This window comes from Canis lupus, chromosome 5 (genome assembly GCF_011100685.1).
Source record: "Canis lupus familiaris isolate Mischka breed German Shepherd chromosome 5, alternate assembly UU_Cfam_GSD_1.0, whole genome shotgun sequence".
Classification (NCBI taxonomy): Eukaryota; Metazoa; Chordata; class Mammalia; order Carnivora; family Canidae; genus Canis; species Canis lupus.
The window spans coordinates 78908943-78924503 of record NC_049226.1 but is presented as its reverse complement, the minus strand read 5'-3'; the positions used below and the strand labels follow the sequence as shown (position 1 = coordinate 78924503).

The window sequence follows — 15561 nt, the reverse complement described above, 5'->3', positions numbered from 1 at the left end:
GGATCCCTGGGTGGCTCAGCGGTTTGGCGCCTGCCTTTGGCCCAGGGCGTGATCCTGGAGACCCGGAATCGAGTCCCGCGTCGGGCTCCCGGCATGGAGCCTGCTTCTCCCTCTGCCTGTGTCTCTGCCTCTCTCTTTCTGTCTCTATGTCTATCATGAATGAATGAATGAATGAATGAATAAATAAATAAATAAATCTTTAAAAAAATAATAAAATAAAGGGGGAGGCTGCTGGTAGATACTTCCCTATTCATTGGAAGCAATGAACCCCACATTGGAAGGGAGTAGAATTAAGCCCTAGCTCCTAAAAAGGAGAGAGTATATACACACATTATTTGGAATTTTTCTGTAAGGATATTTCTTTTCCTGTAAGTCATCATTTTGGTCCATTTTCTGTCAGTAGTATGTTAGGTCTGTGTTTCTGTAATGGTTTAGGTCTTCTAACAAGCATATCCAAATAGGATTAGGTAAGCAAAAGATTTGGGGATTTGCTTATAATAGGTGATGAGAAGGGAGCAAAGGAAGGTAAGAGAGCCTCCAGGCTGTGAAGGAAAAAGGGAAGAAGGAGGCCAGGTGGGAAGAGCATCAGACTGCAGCACAGTTCTAAGTAAGTTTTGGCTCAGTCAGTGGGAAGTCCTTGAGTCAAAGTATGCCAGTAAAGGAGTCCTGCATCTAATTGGAAAGGACCCGCTTTACAACACCCATATACAGTCATTGTCTGGAAGGATCACTTGGGAATCCTGGCCTTGGCATGAATTTGAGATTGGGTCTAAAAGGCAGCAGATGGGGTCATCAGTCATTTATGTTTCCCATAGCAGGAAATCTAAGCACTACATTTTCATGCCCATCACATTCCTTACTTTTATACAGTTGTATTAAAAGTCCAGAACTTATTTTTGAAATAATATTACCTAATTCTTTCCACATTCTAAGAAGTATGTTTTTATTTTTTGTTTTTCAAAACATAGCTGCATACAACACAGTAAGCAGCAATTTCTTAGAAAATATACCCTTATCAAAATATCAATAGCATTTTTCACAGAACTAAAAAAATTATCCTAAATTTGTATGGAACCGGGCAGCCCCAGTGGCGCAGCGGTTTAGCGCCGCCTGCAGCCCAGGGTGTGATCCTGAAGACCCTGGATCGAGTCCCACGTCAGGCTCCCTGCATGGAGCCTGCTTCTCTCTCTGCCTGTGTCTCTGTCTCCCCCCCCCCCCCCGTCTTTCATGAATAAATAAATAAAATCTTAAAAAAAATGTAAAAAAAACCCTAAATTTGTATGGAACCACCCAAGACCCCGAATAGCCAAAGCAATATTGAAAAAGAAGAACAAAATTGGAGATATCACAATCCCAGATTTTAAGAGATACTACAAAGCTGTAATAACCAAAATGGTATGGTATTGGCACAAAAATAGATACACAGTTCGATAGAACAGAGAGCCCAGAAATAATCCCACAATTATATGGCCAGTTAATCTTTGACAAAGGAGATAAGAATATGTAATGGGAAAAAGACAGTCTCTTCAACAAATGGTGTTGGTAAAACTGGACAGCTATCTGCAAAACAATGAATGTGGACTGCTTCCTTATACTATACACAAACTTAATTCAAAATATATTAAAGACCTAAATGTAAGACAGGAAATCAGTAAAATCCTAGAAGAGAACAAAGCCAGAAACTTCTCTGACATCAGCCAGACAACTTTTTCTTAGATATGTCTCCTAAGGGAAGGGAAATAAAACAAAAATAAACTATTGGGACTACATCAAAATAAAAAGCTTCTAACACAGCAAAGGAAGGTCAACAAACTAAAAGACATCTACTGAATGGGAGAATATATTTGCAAATGATATATCCAATAAAGGGTTAGTATCCAAAATATATACAGAACTTCTACAACTCAGCACCAAAAATAAACCAATTAATAATGGGCTAAAGACTTGAATAAATATTTCTTCAGAGAAGACACAGAGATGACCAACATACACATGAAAAGATGCTCAACATCATTCATCAACAGGAAAATGCAAATCAAAACCACAATGAGGTATCATCACACACCTGTCAGAATGGCTACAAAAAAAATACTAGAAACGAGTGTTGGTCAAGTTGCAGAGAAAAAGGAATCCTTGTGCACTGTTGGTAGGAATGCAAACTGGAGCAGCTCAAATGGAAAACAGTATGGAGGGTCCTCAAAAAATTCAAAATAGATTTACCTTGTGATCCAGTAATTCCATTATTTAACCCCAAAATAAGAAAACATCAATTGGAAAAGATACATGTACCCCTAGGTTTACTGCAACATTATTTACAAGAGTCAAATTATGGAGCCCAAGTTTCTAATAATATATGAATGAGTTAAAAAGATGTGGTATACACACACACACACACATACACACACACACACACAAAATGGAATATTACTAAGCCATAAAATAGAATGAAATCCTTCTATTTACAACAACATGGATGGATCTAAAAGGTATAATGCCAAGTGTAATAAGCTAGTCAGAGAAAGACCAATACTATATGATTTCCCTCACATGTGGAATATAAGAAACAAACAAGCAAAGAAAAAAGGAACAAAAAACCAGACTCTTAACTATAGGGAACTGATGGCACCAGAGGGGAGGTGGGTACAAGGATGGGTGAAATAAGAGTACACTTATGATGAGCACTGGGTAATGTATAGAATTACAGTGGAATTAAAAGTAATAATTTTTTTTAATTAAAAAAAGAAAATAAAGGAAATCCTCACACGTGCTCCAACAAAGATGAACCTTGAGGACATAATGCTAAATGAAATAGGCCAGTCACAAAAAGACAAATACTGTATGGGTTCTATACACAAGGTACCTACAGTAGTCAAATTCATGGAGACAGAAAGCAGAAATGTCAGGTACTTGTGGGAAAGGGAATGGGGAACTGTGGCTTAATTGGTATAAAGTTTCAATATTGCAAGATGAAAAGAGATCTAGGGATTAGTTGCAGAACAATGTCAATGTACTTAACACTACTGAAATACAAACTTAAAAAGATGATTAAGATGGTAAGTTTTATGTTATTTTACCACAATTTTTTAAAAGTCAGTTAATTGTTTAGAGCAAAAATAGCAATATGTATTTTTGAGCTTATAGAAAGTATAGATGTAAAAATAATGACAAAATTAGTACAAAGAATGAGAGGGAAGTATATAAAATTACATTGCTGTAAGGGAAGTTATAAGTCAAGTAGTATAACACTAATCCAAGGTAGACTGTGATAATTTAAGTACGTATATTTCATTTCTAAAGGGTCCTATTAAATTACAACACAAGTATATATGACCAAGCAGACAAATGAGGAGATAGAATAGAAACCGAAAAAATACTCGATTAACCTAAAAGAACAGAGGAGAAGAGGAATGAAAGAACAGAGAATACAGGGGACATATAGAAAACAAGTATCAAGATGACAGAGTTAAATTCAACCACATCAGTAATTAAATTTAACTTAAACACACCAATTTAAAAATATTCTTACAAAATACATTGACAAATATTAACAGCCCTATTTACGAAACCTTTTTATTTTTTTTAAGAAACCTTTCTAAAAATAGGATTTTAACATGAAAATTTATATATCGATATAATGGCTCATTCTTCATATAGTTATGATTTTACCGTATGTCATGGTTATTTATAAATATATATGTTCTATTAGTTGCCTGTATTACAGATATTTAAAAAATGCTTCTAATGAGACATACTATAACATTTCTCTATGACAAAAAGGAGATGGTACAAAATCAAGAAAATTTCTACTAAGTGAGTTATTTTTAGGGGGATTTTTCTTCTTCAATGAATTTCATTCTAAACCATGTCTTGCTGTTTTCTTCAACTGTTTCTATGGTCTCTATTTTTTTTTTTTTTAAGATTTATTCATTTATTCAACAGAGAGAGAGGGAGTACGGGTGTTTGTAAGCAGGTGAAGCAGCAGGCAAAGGGAGAGGGACAAATAGGTCCCCCTCTGAGCCGAAAGCCCAACGTGGGGGTCGATCTCAAGATCCAGAGATCATGACCTGAGCCGACGGCATAGGTGTAACCAACTGAGCCATGTATGCAGGCGCCCCTGTATCTTTTCAGTTTTATAGATTTTACAGAAATAGAAACTAAAAAAATATTTCAATATCTTAAGTTTCTTTTTTTTCTTGCCATGCCAGAATGCTATTTATTTATTATTTTTTTTACTGGAGTTCAATTTCTTTTTTTTTTTTTTTAAATATTTTATTTATTTATTTAGGATAGTCACAGAGAGAGAGAGAGAGAGAGGCAGAGACACAGGCAGAGGGAGAAGCAGGCTCCATGCACCGGGAGCCTGACGTGGGATTCGATCCTGGGTCTCCAGGATCGCGCCCTGGGCCAAAGGCAGGCGCCAAACCGCTGCGCCACCCAGGGATCCCTGGAGTTCAATTTCTTAAGTTTCTTAATAAAATTATTTACATATCAAGCAAAGTTCATAGTAGCAAACAGATTTTTTTTTTAAGATTTACTTATTCATGAGAGACACAGGGAGAGCATAGAGAGAGGCAGAGACCTAAGCAGAGGATTTGATCCCAGGGCTTGATCCCAGTCACAGGATTTGATCCCAGGACTCTGAGATCACAACCTGAGCCAAAGGCAGATGCTCAACCCCTGAGCAACCCAGGTGCCCTCAAACAGATTTTTTTATATGGAAATATCTAAATGTGAGACAGGAATCCATCAAAATCCTAGAGAACACAGGCAGCAACCTCTTCTACTTCAGCTGCAGATGAACTTCCTGCTAAACACATCTCCAAAGGCAAGAGAAACAAAAGCAAAAATGAAATACTGGGACTTCATCAAGATAAAAAGCTTTTGCACAGCAAAGGAAATAGCAAAACTAAAAGGCAACCCACAGAATAGGAGAAGATATTTGCAAATGACATTTCTGATAAAGGGTTAGTATCCAAAATCTATGAAGAACTTACCAAACTCAACACTCAAAAAAACAAAAAAATCCAGTAAAGAAATGGGCAGAAAACATGAACATATATGCAAAGAAGACATTACATACAAATGTCTAACAGACACATGAAAAAATGCTCAACATCACTAGGCATCAAGGAAATACAAATCAAAACCACATGAAATACCATCTCACACTGGTCAGAAAGGCTAAATGAACAACTCCGGAAACAAGAGATGTTGGTGAGGATGTGGAGAAAGGAGAACCCTCTTAAGCTATTGGTGGGAATGCAAACGGGTACATTCTGGAAAACAGTATAGAGGTTCCTCAAAAAGTTAAAAATAGAGTTACCTTCCAACTCAGTAATTGCACTAGTAGGTATTTATCCAAAGAATACAAACATAGTGATTTGAAAGGGCACATGCACCCCAGTGTTGATAGCAGCAATGTCCATAATAACCAAACTATGGAAAGAGCCCAGATGTCTACTGGCAGATAAATGGATAAAGAAGATGTGATATATACATACATACATACATTCACATAATGGAATATTACTCAGCCATCAAAAAGAATGAAATCTTGGCATTTGCAATGTGGATGGAACTAGAGAGTATTACGCTAAGTGAAATAACTCAGAAAAAGACAAATACCATATGATTTCATTCATATGTGGAATTTAAGAAACAAAACAGATGACCATAGGGGAAAGGAAGGAAAAATAAGACTAAAACAGAGAGGAAGGCAAACCATAAGAGACTCTTAACTATAGGAAACACACTGAGGGTTACTGGAGGGGAAGTGGTTGGGGGGCTGGGATAATTGGGTGATAGGCATTAAGGAGGGCACTTGATATAATGAGGACTAGGTGTTACAATCAACTAATGAATCACTAAATTCTACCCCTAAAGCTCATAATATACTGTATGCTAACTAGAATTAATTTAAATAAAAAGTTTGAAAAAAAATCTATGTTATCCTAATGATGCATGTTTACTTTTAGTATTATCATGGCCCTTTTATTTCTTTATTTCATTTGATCCTGCTCTTAAGAATTATTTTTTATTGTTACAAAAAATGGAAATCTCTAACAGATTTTAAGTATCTTCCTCAGTTACCTCTTTCACATAATGACAATCTCATTTCTTTTCTCCAGTTTCATTGAGATATAATTGGTATACACCACTGTACAAGTTTAGGGTGTACAACATAATTGTCTGACCTACATATATTGTGAAAAGATTACCATAATGTTTAGTTCTCATCTATCATCTTATATAGATACAATAAGCAAAAAACAAAAAAGTTCCTTGTGATGAGAAGTCTTAGGATTTACGCTCTTAACTTCACATGTATCATATAGCAATGCAAACTATAATCAACATAAAAGGTACATTACATCCCTATTACTATTTATCTACCATTAGAAGTTTGTACTTCCCCTACCGGGGTACCTCCCCTCCCCCGCCTCTCATAACAACAAACCTGACCTCTTTTTTGAGCTTTGTTTTTAGACTCCACATGTGAGATCATACAGTATCTGTCACCCTCCAACTTATTTCACATAGCCTAATACCTTCAAGGTCCATCCCTGTTGTTACAAATGGCAGGATTTCCTTGTTTTGCTTTTTTATGGCTAATATTTTACTGTGTGTGCATATCACAGCATTTTTATCCATTCATCTTTTGATGGACACTTAGGTTGTTTCCCTGTCTTGGTTATTGTAAATAATCCTGTGAACATGGGGGTGTAGATATTTTTTTCTTCACATTGTAAATTATGCCTAATCATCCCTAGCTTAAATTTTCTTGCCATCATTTATTTTTCAACTCATACCAACCACACAGTTGTGTAAAACCCCCTCTATTAAAGGGTACCAAATAGATCTTCACGTTCACCCCATAACCCTTGTAGTTCTCATCCACACTCGACGATATATTCTTTATTTAAGACTCTTGGTTTTGGTTTATCCAAGTTTTCTCTCCACCTTCTCTTTCATATGTTGCCTCCTTCATCTCAAGATCTCTAAGAAAAGGATCCCTGGGTGGCGCAGCGGTTTAGCGCCTGCCTTTGGCCCAGGGCACGATCCTGGAGACCCAGGATCGAGTCCCACGTCGGGCTCCCGGTGCATGGAGCCTGCTTCTCCCTCTGCCTGTGTCTCTGCCTCTCTCTCTCTCTCTCTCTCTCTCTGTGTGACTATCATGAATAAATAAATAAAATCTTAAAAAAAAAAAAAAAAAGATCTCTAAGAAAACTAATGCCCCAATTTTCTCCATGACTCTCTTCTTTTTCCTTTCTCTCTCTCTCAGGAATCTTTGTTTTTATCACAAGGGTTTTCCAAATTTTTTCTTCACCCTGTACCTTTCCCAGGCTCTTACACTGAATTTCTTCCTGTTAAATAGCTCCATAGATGAACTTCATTTCCCTCTAAACCAAATACCGAGTGTCTATTAATGGCTTATCATCTTCTCTTTCACTCAAGATTTAATCTTTAGATTTTTTTAAACTTCCTTCTTACAATGGTCCACAGATCAATGTGTTCTTAAATTGAGGTCTTAAATTAAAAGATTAAACAACCTAAATAAAAATCATGAGTCAGGGTTGTTAAAAATGCAGATTCAGTGCCTCACCCTGGACTAACTAGGATTTCACAGGAGAGTCGCAACCTGCTTTTTAAACAAACATCCCATCTAAGTCTTAGGCACACTATGTTTGTGAACTAGTGCATTATATCAAGTATCATCTAATTCTGCAGATTCTACCTTTTCAATGTTTCTCATTTGGTTCTCTCCTTTCCTGTGGCCTTTACCCTAGTTTCAGGCTGCTTAATCTTTTAGCTGGACATCAGTAATAGGACTTCCTTGCCTCTAGGATATTTTCCACTCTAATTCATCCTACACACTGGAGTCTTATTAATCTTACTAAGTCACAGCTCTGCTCATATAATGTGACAAGAATTTATTGAGAGCATACTATATACTAGGTGCTCTAGGGCAGGAGGTTCCAAATGGGGCTGATAATCAGAGTCATTAAATGAAAGAAGCCTTTTCAAAATAGATTCTCTATCACCCCTCCAGGCCTATTAAATTAGAATCTCCAGAAATAGAGTTGAGAAGTTTATTTTTAAAAAGTTCCCCAGGTGACTCTGATACTTTTGGGCAACATGAGATTGGTTAATATAAAGACTAAGACATTCTTGTGTATTTCAGAGTATACTGGGAAAGATGGGAACATATACAAATAGCTACCACATAATACATTGATTAATGCTGTATAACAAGTACCATGGGCCGTAGGAAAGATTAATTCTAACTGCATTAAATACCTTTAATAACACACCTAGCTGGAAGAAATCTTTTCCTCCTCTAATTTCCCACAGTACTTTATCTATAATTCTCTTAAAGTCTCACTTTTATCTTGCACTATAATTATTTTTGTCTATGTTTCATGTCTTCTACAGGATACTTCAGGGAAAAGCTTTGGCTTTAGGAGGGCAAATAATCTGACAAGGAATTTTTTGAGTTCTAGTTTATTTACAGGATAGACCTGTATCAAAATAAATAAACATAAATCATGCATAGTTATACACTTAATAAATAAATAAAATCTCAAAAATAGGATGTCCCCATAACTCTCGGATATATGAGGCCAAATTTGAGGATTTTAATCACACTACAGCATTCAGTAAAGTTCTTTCAACACAGCAGGTACTCAATACAAAGTTATGTATGAACCAATGGGATTTGGGGAAAAATGCCTTTGGATATAGAAAAACATACTTAATATGTCCAGCATCTATCATAAAAGGTTATAGATTCCAAATGAAATAATATGCTGGTGGTTTTTGCAAACCAATGCCTGTAAGCCAAAACCAGTTAGTCTGTTTGTTTTGTTGGAATAGCCCAGTATTATTAGGGTGTTTGTTTATAAATTTTAATTTAAATGTCTTTCGCTCAGGCAGATATTCTGATTTACCACAGGCTCTACTACTTCCTATTATCTCACATTAATCTGATTACATATTTATGTCTATATAAATGGTCTAAATAGGAGAGTGCTAATTGTGACAGACAACTGCTCCCAACCATTTGTGCTTTTTAATTGTTGCCTATTATGGGCTGGACTGTGTGCAGCCCCCATCAAACCCCCATATTCCTATGTTGAAGTCTTAACCTCCAGCTTCTCAGAATGCAGTCATATTTGAAGACCAGATCTTTAAAGAGGTAAATAAGCTTTAGGATAGTATGAATCGTGTTTTTAATATTTTATTTATTTATTCATGAGAGACACAGAGACATAGGCAGAGGGAGAAGCAGGCTCCTTGCAGGGATCCCGACGTGGGACTCGATCCCAGGACCTGGGATCACGCCCCAAGCCAAAGGCAGATGCTCAACCGCTGAGCCACTCAGGCATCCCTGAATCGTGTTCTTTTAAGAAATTTGGACACAGAAGTTTACATACATATAGGAAAGACCATGCAAAGACCAAGACAGAACATGGCCATCTATATAATCCAAGGAGAGAGGCCTCGGGATGAAATCAACCCTAACAACTTGATCTTGGACTTCCTACACTCTAGAATTTAAGATAATAAAATTCTACTGTTTAAGCCCCCCCAGTCTGTAGTATTTTGTTAAGGGTGTCTGAGCAAACTAATACAGCTACCCAACTATATTTAATATTAATCTTAGGCATTTTTATATCAAAATCATGTTTACCATGTGCAAGTCATTCTGCCAGTACACTGATAAATATCATTCTAAGCATCTTAGAACCTAGTAGATGATGCAAACTATACGTACAATACATTTAATCAACATTAAGAAACATTACAAGATCCAAAGCAAAAATGCCAAATAAAGAGCACATTATAATTCTATATGCGGGCTACATCTCAAAAACTTCAAAATTTGACCTAGGTCTTGAAGGATAAGTAAGATTCAGCAAAGCTGTGTGGAAAGGACATCTGGGTGAGAGGAACAGCATACAAAGTCAAATGTCTACTATTTGTAGAAACATTTTTTCCAAGTATAAGTACATCTAACAAGTCCAAGTTTCCTTTCTCAACCCTAAAGTCACTAATCATTTTTAAATTAATGACCAAGTCCTTATAAAATTTAGGCTTTTTTTTCCCTGCCAGATAAAAAACAGTCCAAATGACTTTGTTCAGTACAATACTGACATCCAAAGGTCATTCTAGTTCATCTCTAAGATCTCTTGGGCATCTGCTAAGATTTAGTTTTATCTTCAAATGATCTGTGAAGGCAGTTAAGGTGCTCATGGAACATTCTCTTTTGACGTTCTGGCCATTTTTTTTTTCATCTCTTGCCTATATATCAAACCTTATCACATTAGAATGGCTCTACAATGCAGGTGGTCTGTGTTTTCTTAAGTGCCTCCTCTTCTGCAGAATGTATTACACAGTTCATTAATGTTTCATACCTAAGCATTCTAATGTATTTAATTTTTTATTTAATGAAATTTCTAACCTACAGGCTGAGGAAGTTATTCAAAAGGTCTCATCCAAGCTACAGGAAAAGTGCTCATTAGCAGGGAGTTTTGAAGATGAAATATTAAGAAAGAGGTTGGAGGGACCTAAACATAGATAGATCTAAGCCTTCATAAATACTTCCCTGCCCTAATTCTAGAGGAATAAATTCTTCCTGATAGGCAGGGAAGTTTTGGTGAAGTTTTCTACAAGACTTTGGTGACAAGAATTTAACAGTGACTTTTGCTGCTTCTTAAAACATGTGTTTCAAAGCAGCAAGATCTTTTTAGAAGAATTATGTGTCTTTGAAGAGCCTTATTTCCCCCCTATCATTTCAATGTTTACTTTCATAAGTAAGACTGGAGTGAGACCAATACCGTCCAATGAGATTCACGTTGAACCGAAGGCGCCATACTTAGCACCTAGCTCCAATTATTTTAGATTACAATGATTCTCGGAAAGAAAGGAGACAGCTGAATCGGTTGGATTCCTGGAACGGTTTAGGCTCAAAGCACCTGGCTATTTTACCGTCTGCCTTTAGATTTGTGGGAGATCAGGAACTTAAGTCAGAGAAGCTTTGCGACTGTACAGAAAATTTGAAAATTCAGGTCTTTGTCCATTACCAAGTTAGGGCGGAATTTGGCAGTCAGGAAGAACCAAAATTTTAAATTTAACAGTACGTCGAATGACGCCTGTGTTTTAAAACTACAAAACGTGTACAGTGAAGTAAAAAAAATCCGCACTCTAAGTTACTGAACTTCCTTTTTTTTTTTATCACCCGCTCCTCTCCTCGAGTGACGAAGTGGACTAGGGTTTCTATAAACCCTTACTTAACGAGAGGGTAGGGTTACCACACGCTTACCTTAGGGCAACAACTTGCACTTTGTAACTGGACAGGAATATCGTTTGATGACAGAGAAGGGTAAAGGAAACGCAGGCCTGTGGCGGGACCCCACCGCACGCCCACCTTTACTCTCGAGGAACCTGCCTCAGCCCTCCAGCTCCTCCTTCAGCTTGGCAAGGCTGCTTTTCCCGCGGAGTCTCGTCTTCCGGCCACAAGTCACCTTGGCCCGCCCACCCGGAAGCCGTCGTCTTGGCAACAGAGTATCGTCCCGCCCTTATTTCCCTCGCCACGCCCACCGACTTGGGCGTCTGGCGCTAGTCTGGCTTTGATTGGTCGATCTCTGCCTCACTCTACGAGACGTTTGGGGCGGCGCGACTCCAGCCCTCGTATTTGAATTTGTGGCGCGTAGAGTTCGTGAGGTGCTGAAGGGTGGCTGGGCGTCTTCCTGGAGCCCGGTATCTTGTGGTGAGCGACCCTGAGGGGAAAAAATGACAAAAAGGACGGCGGGAGGTGGAGGCGCCCTGAGTCAACGTGGCCGTCTCGAGATGGGAGACTTCAGCCGAGCTGCGTCAGTCGCCTGAGGCAGGACCTCTCTTCGCGTCCTCACAGCCTTTAGGTTCGTCCTCACGTATTCCCTGCGATGTAGACTGCACGTCGGCCCTCGGTCAGTCGCCCCTGAAGGAAGGCTCCTCCTAACGCCACCTTCCCTCTTCCTTCAGTGCCTCTCTCTTCCCCCGCTCCTCCCCCCCCCCTCCGCCCCCCGAAACAACCCTCGAGCTCGGAAGCGCAGACCCCCCTCGCGCCAACTACACTCGATTCCCCACAGCTGTCCTTCATGAGTTATATCCTCGTCCTTCTCCCGTGCAGAATCAGAAACTAGTATCTGCCCTTGACTGTGGAAAAATGTCTCCGCAGCAACTGGTGAGCGGCCCGCGCGCCTCACACACTGAATCCAGACCCTTCCTTATCGAGGATGCTGCTGTCCTCATCTTCCCAAGTGGGATGTAGTCAAGGTCACGTGGAGAGCGCAAGTGAAGCGCGGTTAAAGCACCACGGAAACGTAAGTTACTGTTGTTCGCCCTTGCTGCCTCGGAATGATGAGGGATTCCTCCCCGAAACATGGTTATTTTGTTCTTGGTCAGACCTGTGGATACATGGGTTTCAGTTGTATGTTGGAGTACAAACTCTGAGGCTTGATCTCAAACAAAAGCAACCACTGATTGGAAACCTCTTCACTAAATTTCAGCTTCTTTGTCTGGTATGACATGATTTCCCTCCACTCCCCAATGTATTTAATGTCAAATTGAGATTCAGGACCATTTCAGAAATTTTTAAAGTATAAACATGGACAGCTTTCCCTAACATCTCCTGTCTATGACCTTGAGAATCTTTTCTTTCTAATTTGACAATTTATTTTTTTAAATATTTTATTTATTCATGAGAGACATACAGAGACAGAGAGAGAGAGCGAGAGAGGCAGAGACACAGGCAGAGGGAGAAGCAGGCTCCTTGCAGGGAGCCCAATGGGGGACTCGGTCCTAGAACTCTGGGATCATAACCTGAGCCCAAGGCAAATGCTTAACCGCTGAGCCACCCAGGTGTCCCTAATTTGAAAATATAATGTAATTTTCTATTTCCATGTAATTTCTATTTCTACTATTTATACTTTTCAATGTAATTTCTATTTCTATTCACCTCTAGAACAGAGGTTCTTAACTTTGCGGGGTGGGGTGGGGTTCGTAGTGCCCTCTAAGAATCAAAAATTTGGGGGGTCTTGTGTACAATATAACACACAAAAATTTTAACTCAATTTCAGGGAGTTTTAGAGTCCACTGTGAAGCATGGACATGTATGTAGGGCCCCAGTCCAGTTCTAGAAGTTTATTTCTATTTTTTTTTTTAAGTAGTAGTAGTTATGCAGCAAAAGCAGGTGTTTTACTTTAAAAATGTTAATGTCGTTTAATTTCTCCGTTATGAGACTTACAGTTCTGAGGGAAGTGGGGTTTGAGAAGTCTGAAGTAGTTGAATTAGTAGCAAAAATTTTTAAAGGAGCACTAATTTAAGAATTTTACAGAAGTCAATGAAGTGCTTCTTAAAGTCATAAGAGTCTCCACAGATGAGGGTAGTATATGGGCACACAGGCATACAAGAAATAAGTTGACAAGATTTTATATCCAGTCTTTTTGAATTAACATAAAAAGGAGGAAAATTCTTGATCAACTTCAGGAGTTAAAATAATTTACGTGCCTTAATTTTTTGGATGGTTTATATTGAAGTAATTTTTATTGTGAAATTCTACCAACATGTCTGTTTTCCATCGTCTTCTGAACTATTTCAAGCATTGCTTTTTCACGTTAGAACTTCAGTTGAGGGACGTCTGGGTGGCTTAGAGATTTGAGCATCTGCCTTCAGCTCAGGGAATGATCCCGGAGTTCCGGGATCGAGTACCGTGTTCAGCACCTTGCATGGTGGCTGCTGCTTCTCCTGTCTCTGCCTCTCTCTCTCTATCATGAATAAGTAAATAAAATCTTAAAAAAAAAATTCAGTTCACCTGAAATTTAATTTTGTGTTTGCGAAGAATGGCTTTAACTAAGTTTTTTTTGTTTTGTTTTTTGTTTGTTTGTTTAATTGCTGTTTTGTAAACTGTGGCCCATGGGCCAAAGCTGGCCAACCATTTTTTTTTTTTTTTAATACTTTTGGAACACTGACACATCCATTTGTTTACTTGTTGGTGTCTACTTTTGTGCTACTCTGTCAGAGTTTAGTAGTTGTGACAGAGACTCAAAGCTTTATATATTACCGTCTGTCCCTTTACAGAAAAAGTTTGCCAGCCCCTGTAATAGTACATTCTTTCCTCACTGAGTGGAGAATGTAATGCTTATCCTATGTAGTTTCCGTATGTTCGTCTTTGTTTTTGTGTTTTCTAGGCTATTTGTCTAGCTCTGTACATAAACAATGTTTTCATTGCTTTAGCTCTAAAATAAGACAGTGTACAATAGGTAAAATTGCTCCCCTTATGCCTCATACCAAGTTGTTTTTCACCTTACTTATTCTTGGCCCTTAGATTCTCCATATTAATTTCATGATCAGTGTATTAAATATCATGAAATATCTTTTTGGGGGTTTGATAGTAATTACTTAGAATATACAGATTATTTTGGGAAGAATTATCTTTACAATATTGAAGCTTCCCATCCATGAACATAGTATATCCTGATTATGTCTTTTAATATGATTTTATAACTGTTTCCTTCAGAGTGTATTTAAGAGAGATTAGTCCTTGGTTTTGCTTTCTTGTGCTTAGTTTTAGAAATAGGGCAAGGCTGGCTGGTTCTTTAAGCAATGTAGGATGTAGTCTCTCCTCTATTTCCTGAAAGAGGTTATATAGAATTGGTATTATTTCTTTGTTAAATAGAATGCAGCATTGCATTGGCATTTTCTTTGTGAGGAGGTTGTAATGAAAATAAGAAAATGAGAACATAGTTTACTTGCTTACGTCTTAACATTTCTGTCACTTTATTTCTTCTTGTAGGTCTAAGTTTGTATCATTTTTCTTAGGTCTGAAGAACATCCTTGAACATTTTATAGTGTGGCTTGTTGGTGATGGATTCTATTACTAGTTATTAGCTTGAAAATGTTTTTATTTTGAATTTTGAACTGTATATATGATTTTGGTTTTTAGCACCTTTGTATTCTTGTTTCTGTTGTTTTTAGTTAGATATTTGAAGTTGTACTTTGTTCTCTTGTATGTAGTAATGTGCCTCTTTTTATGGCTGAGTTGTAAAAAACTTTTTAAAGGTCTTATTTATTTATCTGACAGAGAGCAGAGCAAGGATTTACATTTTAAAACATATTGTTAATGAAATCTTATGCAGCCTTTTGTTTCTAGTTCGTTTCACTTAGCATAATGCATTTAAGGTTCATCCTGGTTGTTGCATGTATTACTAGTTTACCCCTTTTTGTCTGTTGAGTAGTATTCCATTGCATATATGTACCAAAATTTGTCCATTTACCATTTGGTAGACATTTGGGTTGTTTCCAGGTTCTGGCTCTTAGCAATAAAGCGGCTATGAATATTGGCTGATAGGTCATTGTGTGATTATAGATTTTTATTTTTCCTGGGGTCCATACAGGAGTGAAACTATTGGGTCATATGGTAAAAATATTTTTAACTTTATAAAATACTGCTAATTTTCTTTCCAAGTGGCTATTTCCTTCTGTTTTCTTATCAGCAATTTAAGATTATTCTCATTATTG

At 37.7% G+C, this 15561-nt stretch overlaps 2 long non-coding RNA genes across 25 annotated transcripts in view; one reads left to right on the top strand and one right to left on the bottom strand.

Annotated features, from left to right (window-relative positions):
• LOC102153393 overlaps positions 1 to 12023 on the bottom strand; it is a 137975-nt gene extending 125952 nt beyond the window's left edge. For both annotated transcript variants that reach the window (XR_005360147.1, XR_005360146.1), the window contains exon 1: positions 11324 to 12023. This is a non-coding gene — a long non-coding RNA (uncharacterized LOC102153393). The remainder of the gene's footprint in view (positions 1 to 11323) is intronic.
• LOC119871961 overlaps positions 1 to 15561 on the top strand; it is a 325713-nt gene that overhangs the window by 48057 nt on the left and 262095 nt on the right. For 14 of the 23 annotated variants that reach the window (XR_005360132.1, XR_005360133.1, XR_005360129.1 and 11 more), the window contains exons 1-2: positions 11230 to 11969; positions 12173 to 12365. The exons of 2 other annotated variants lie outside the window; for them this stretch is intronic. This is a non-coding gene — a long non-coding RNA (uncharacterized LOC119871961). Of the gene's footprint in view, positions 1 to 11229; positions 11970 to 12172; positions 12366 to 15561 lie in introns of those variants that run through there. 7 more of the 23 variants (XR_005360137.1, XR_005360144.1, XR_005360136.1 and 4 more) reach the window with 6 other exon arrangements.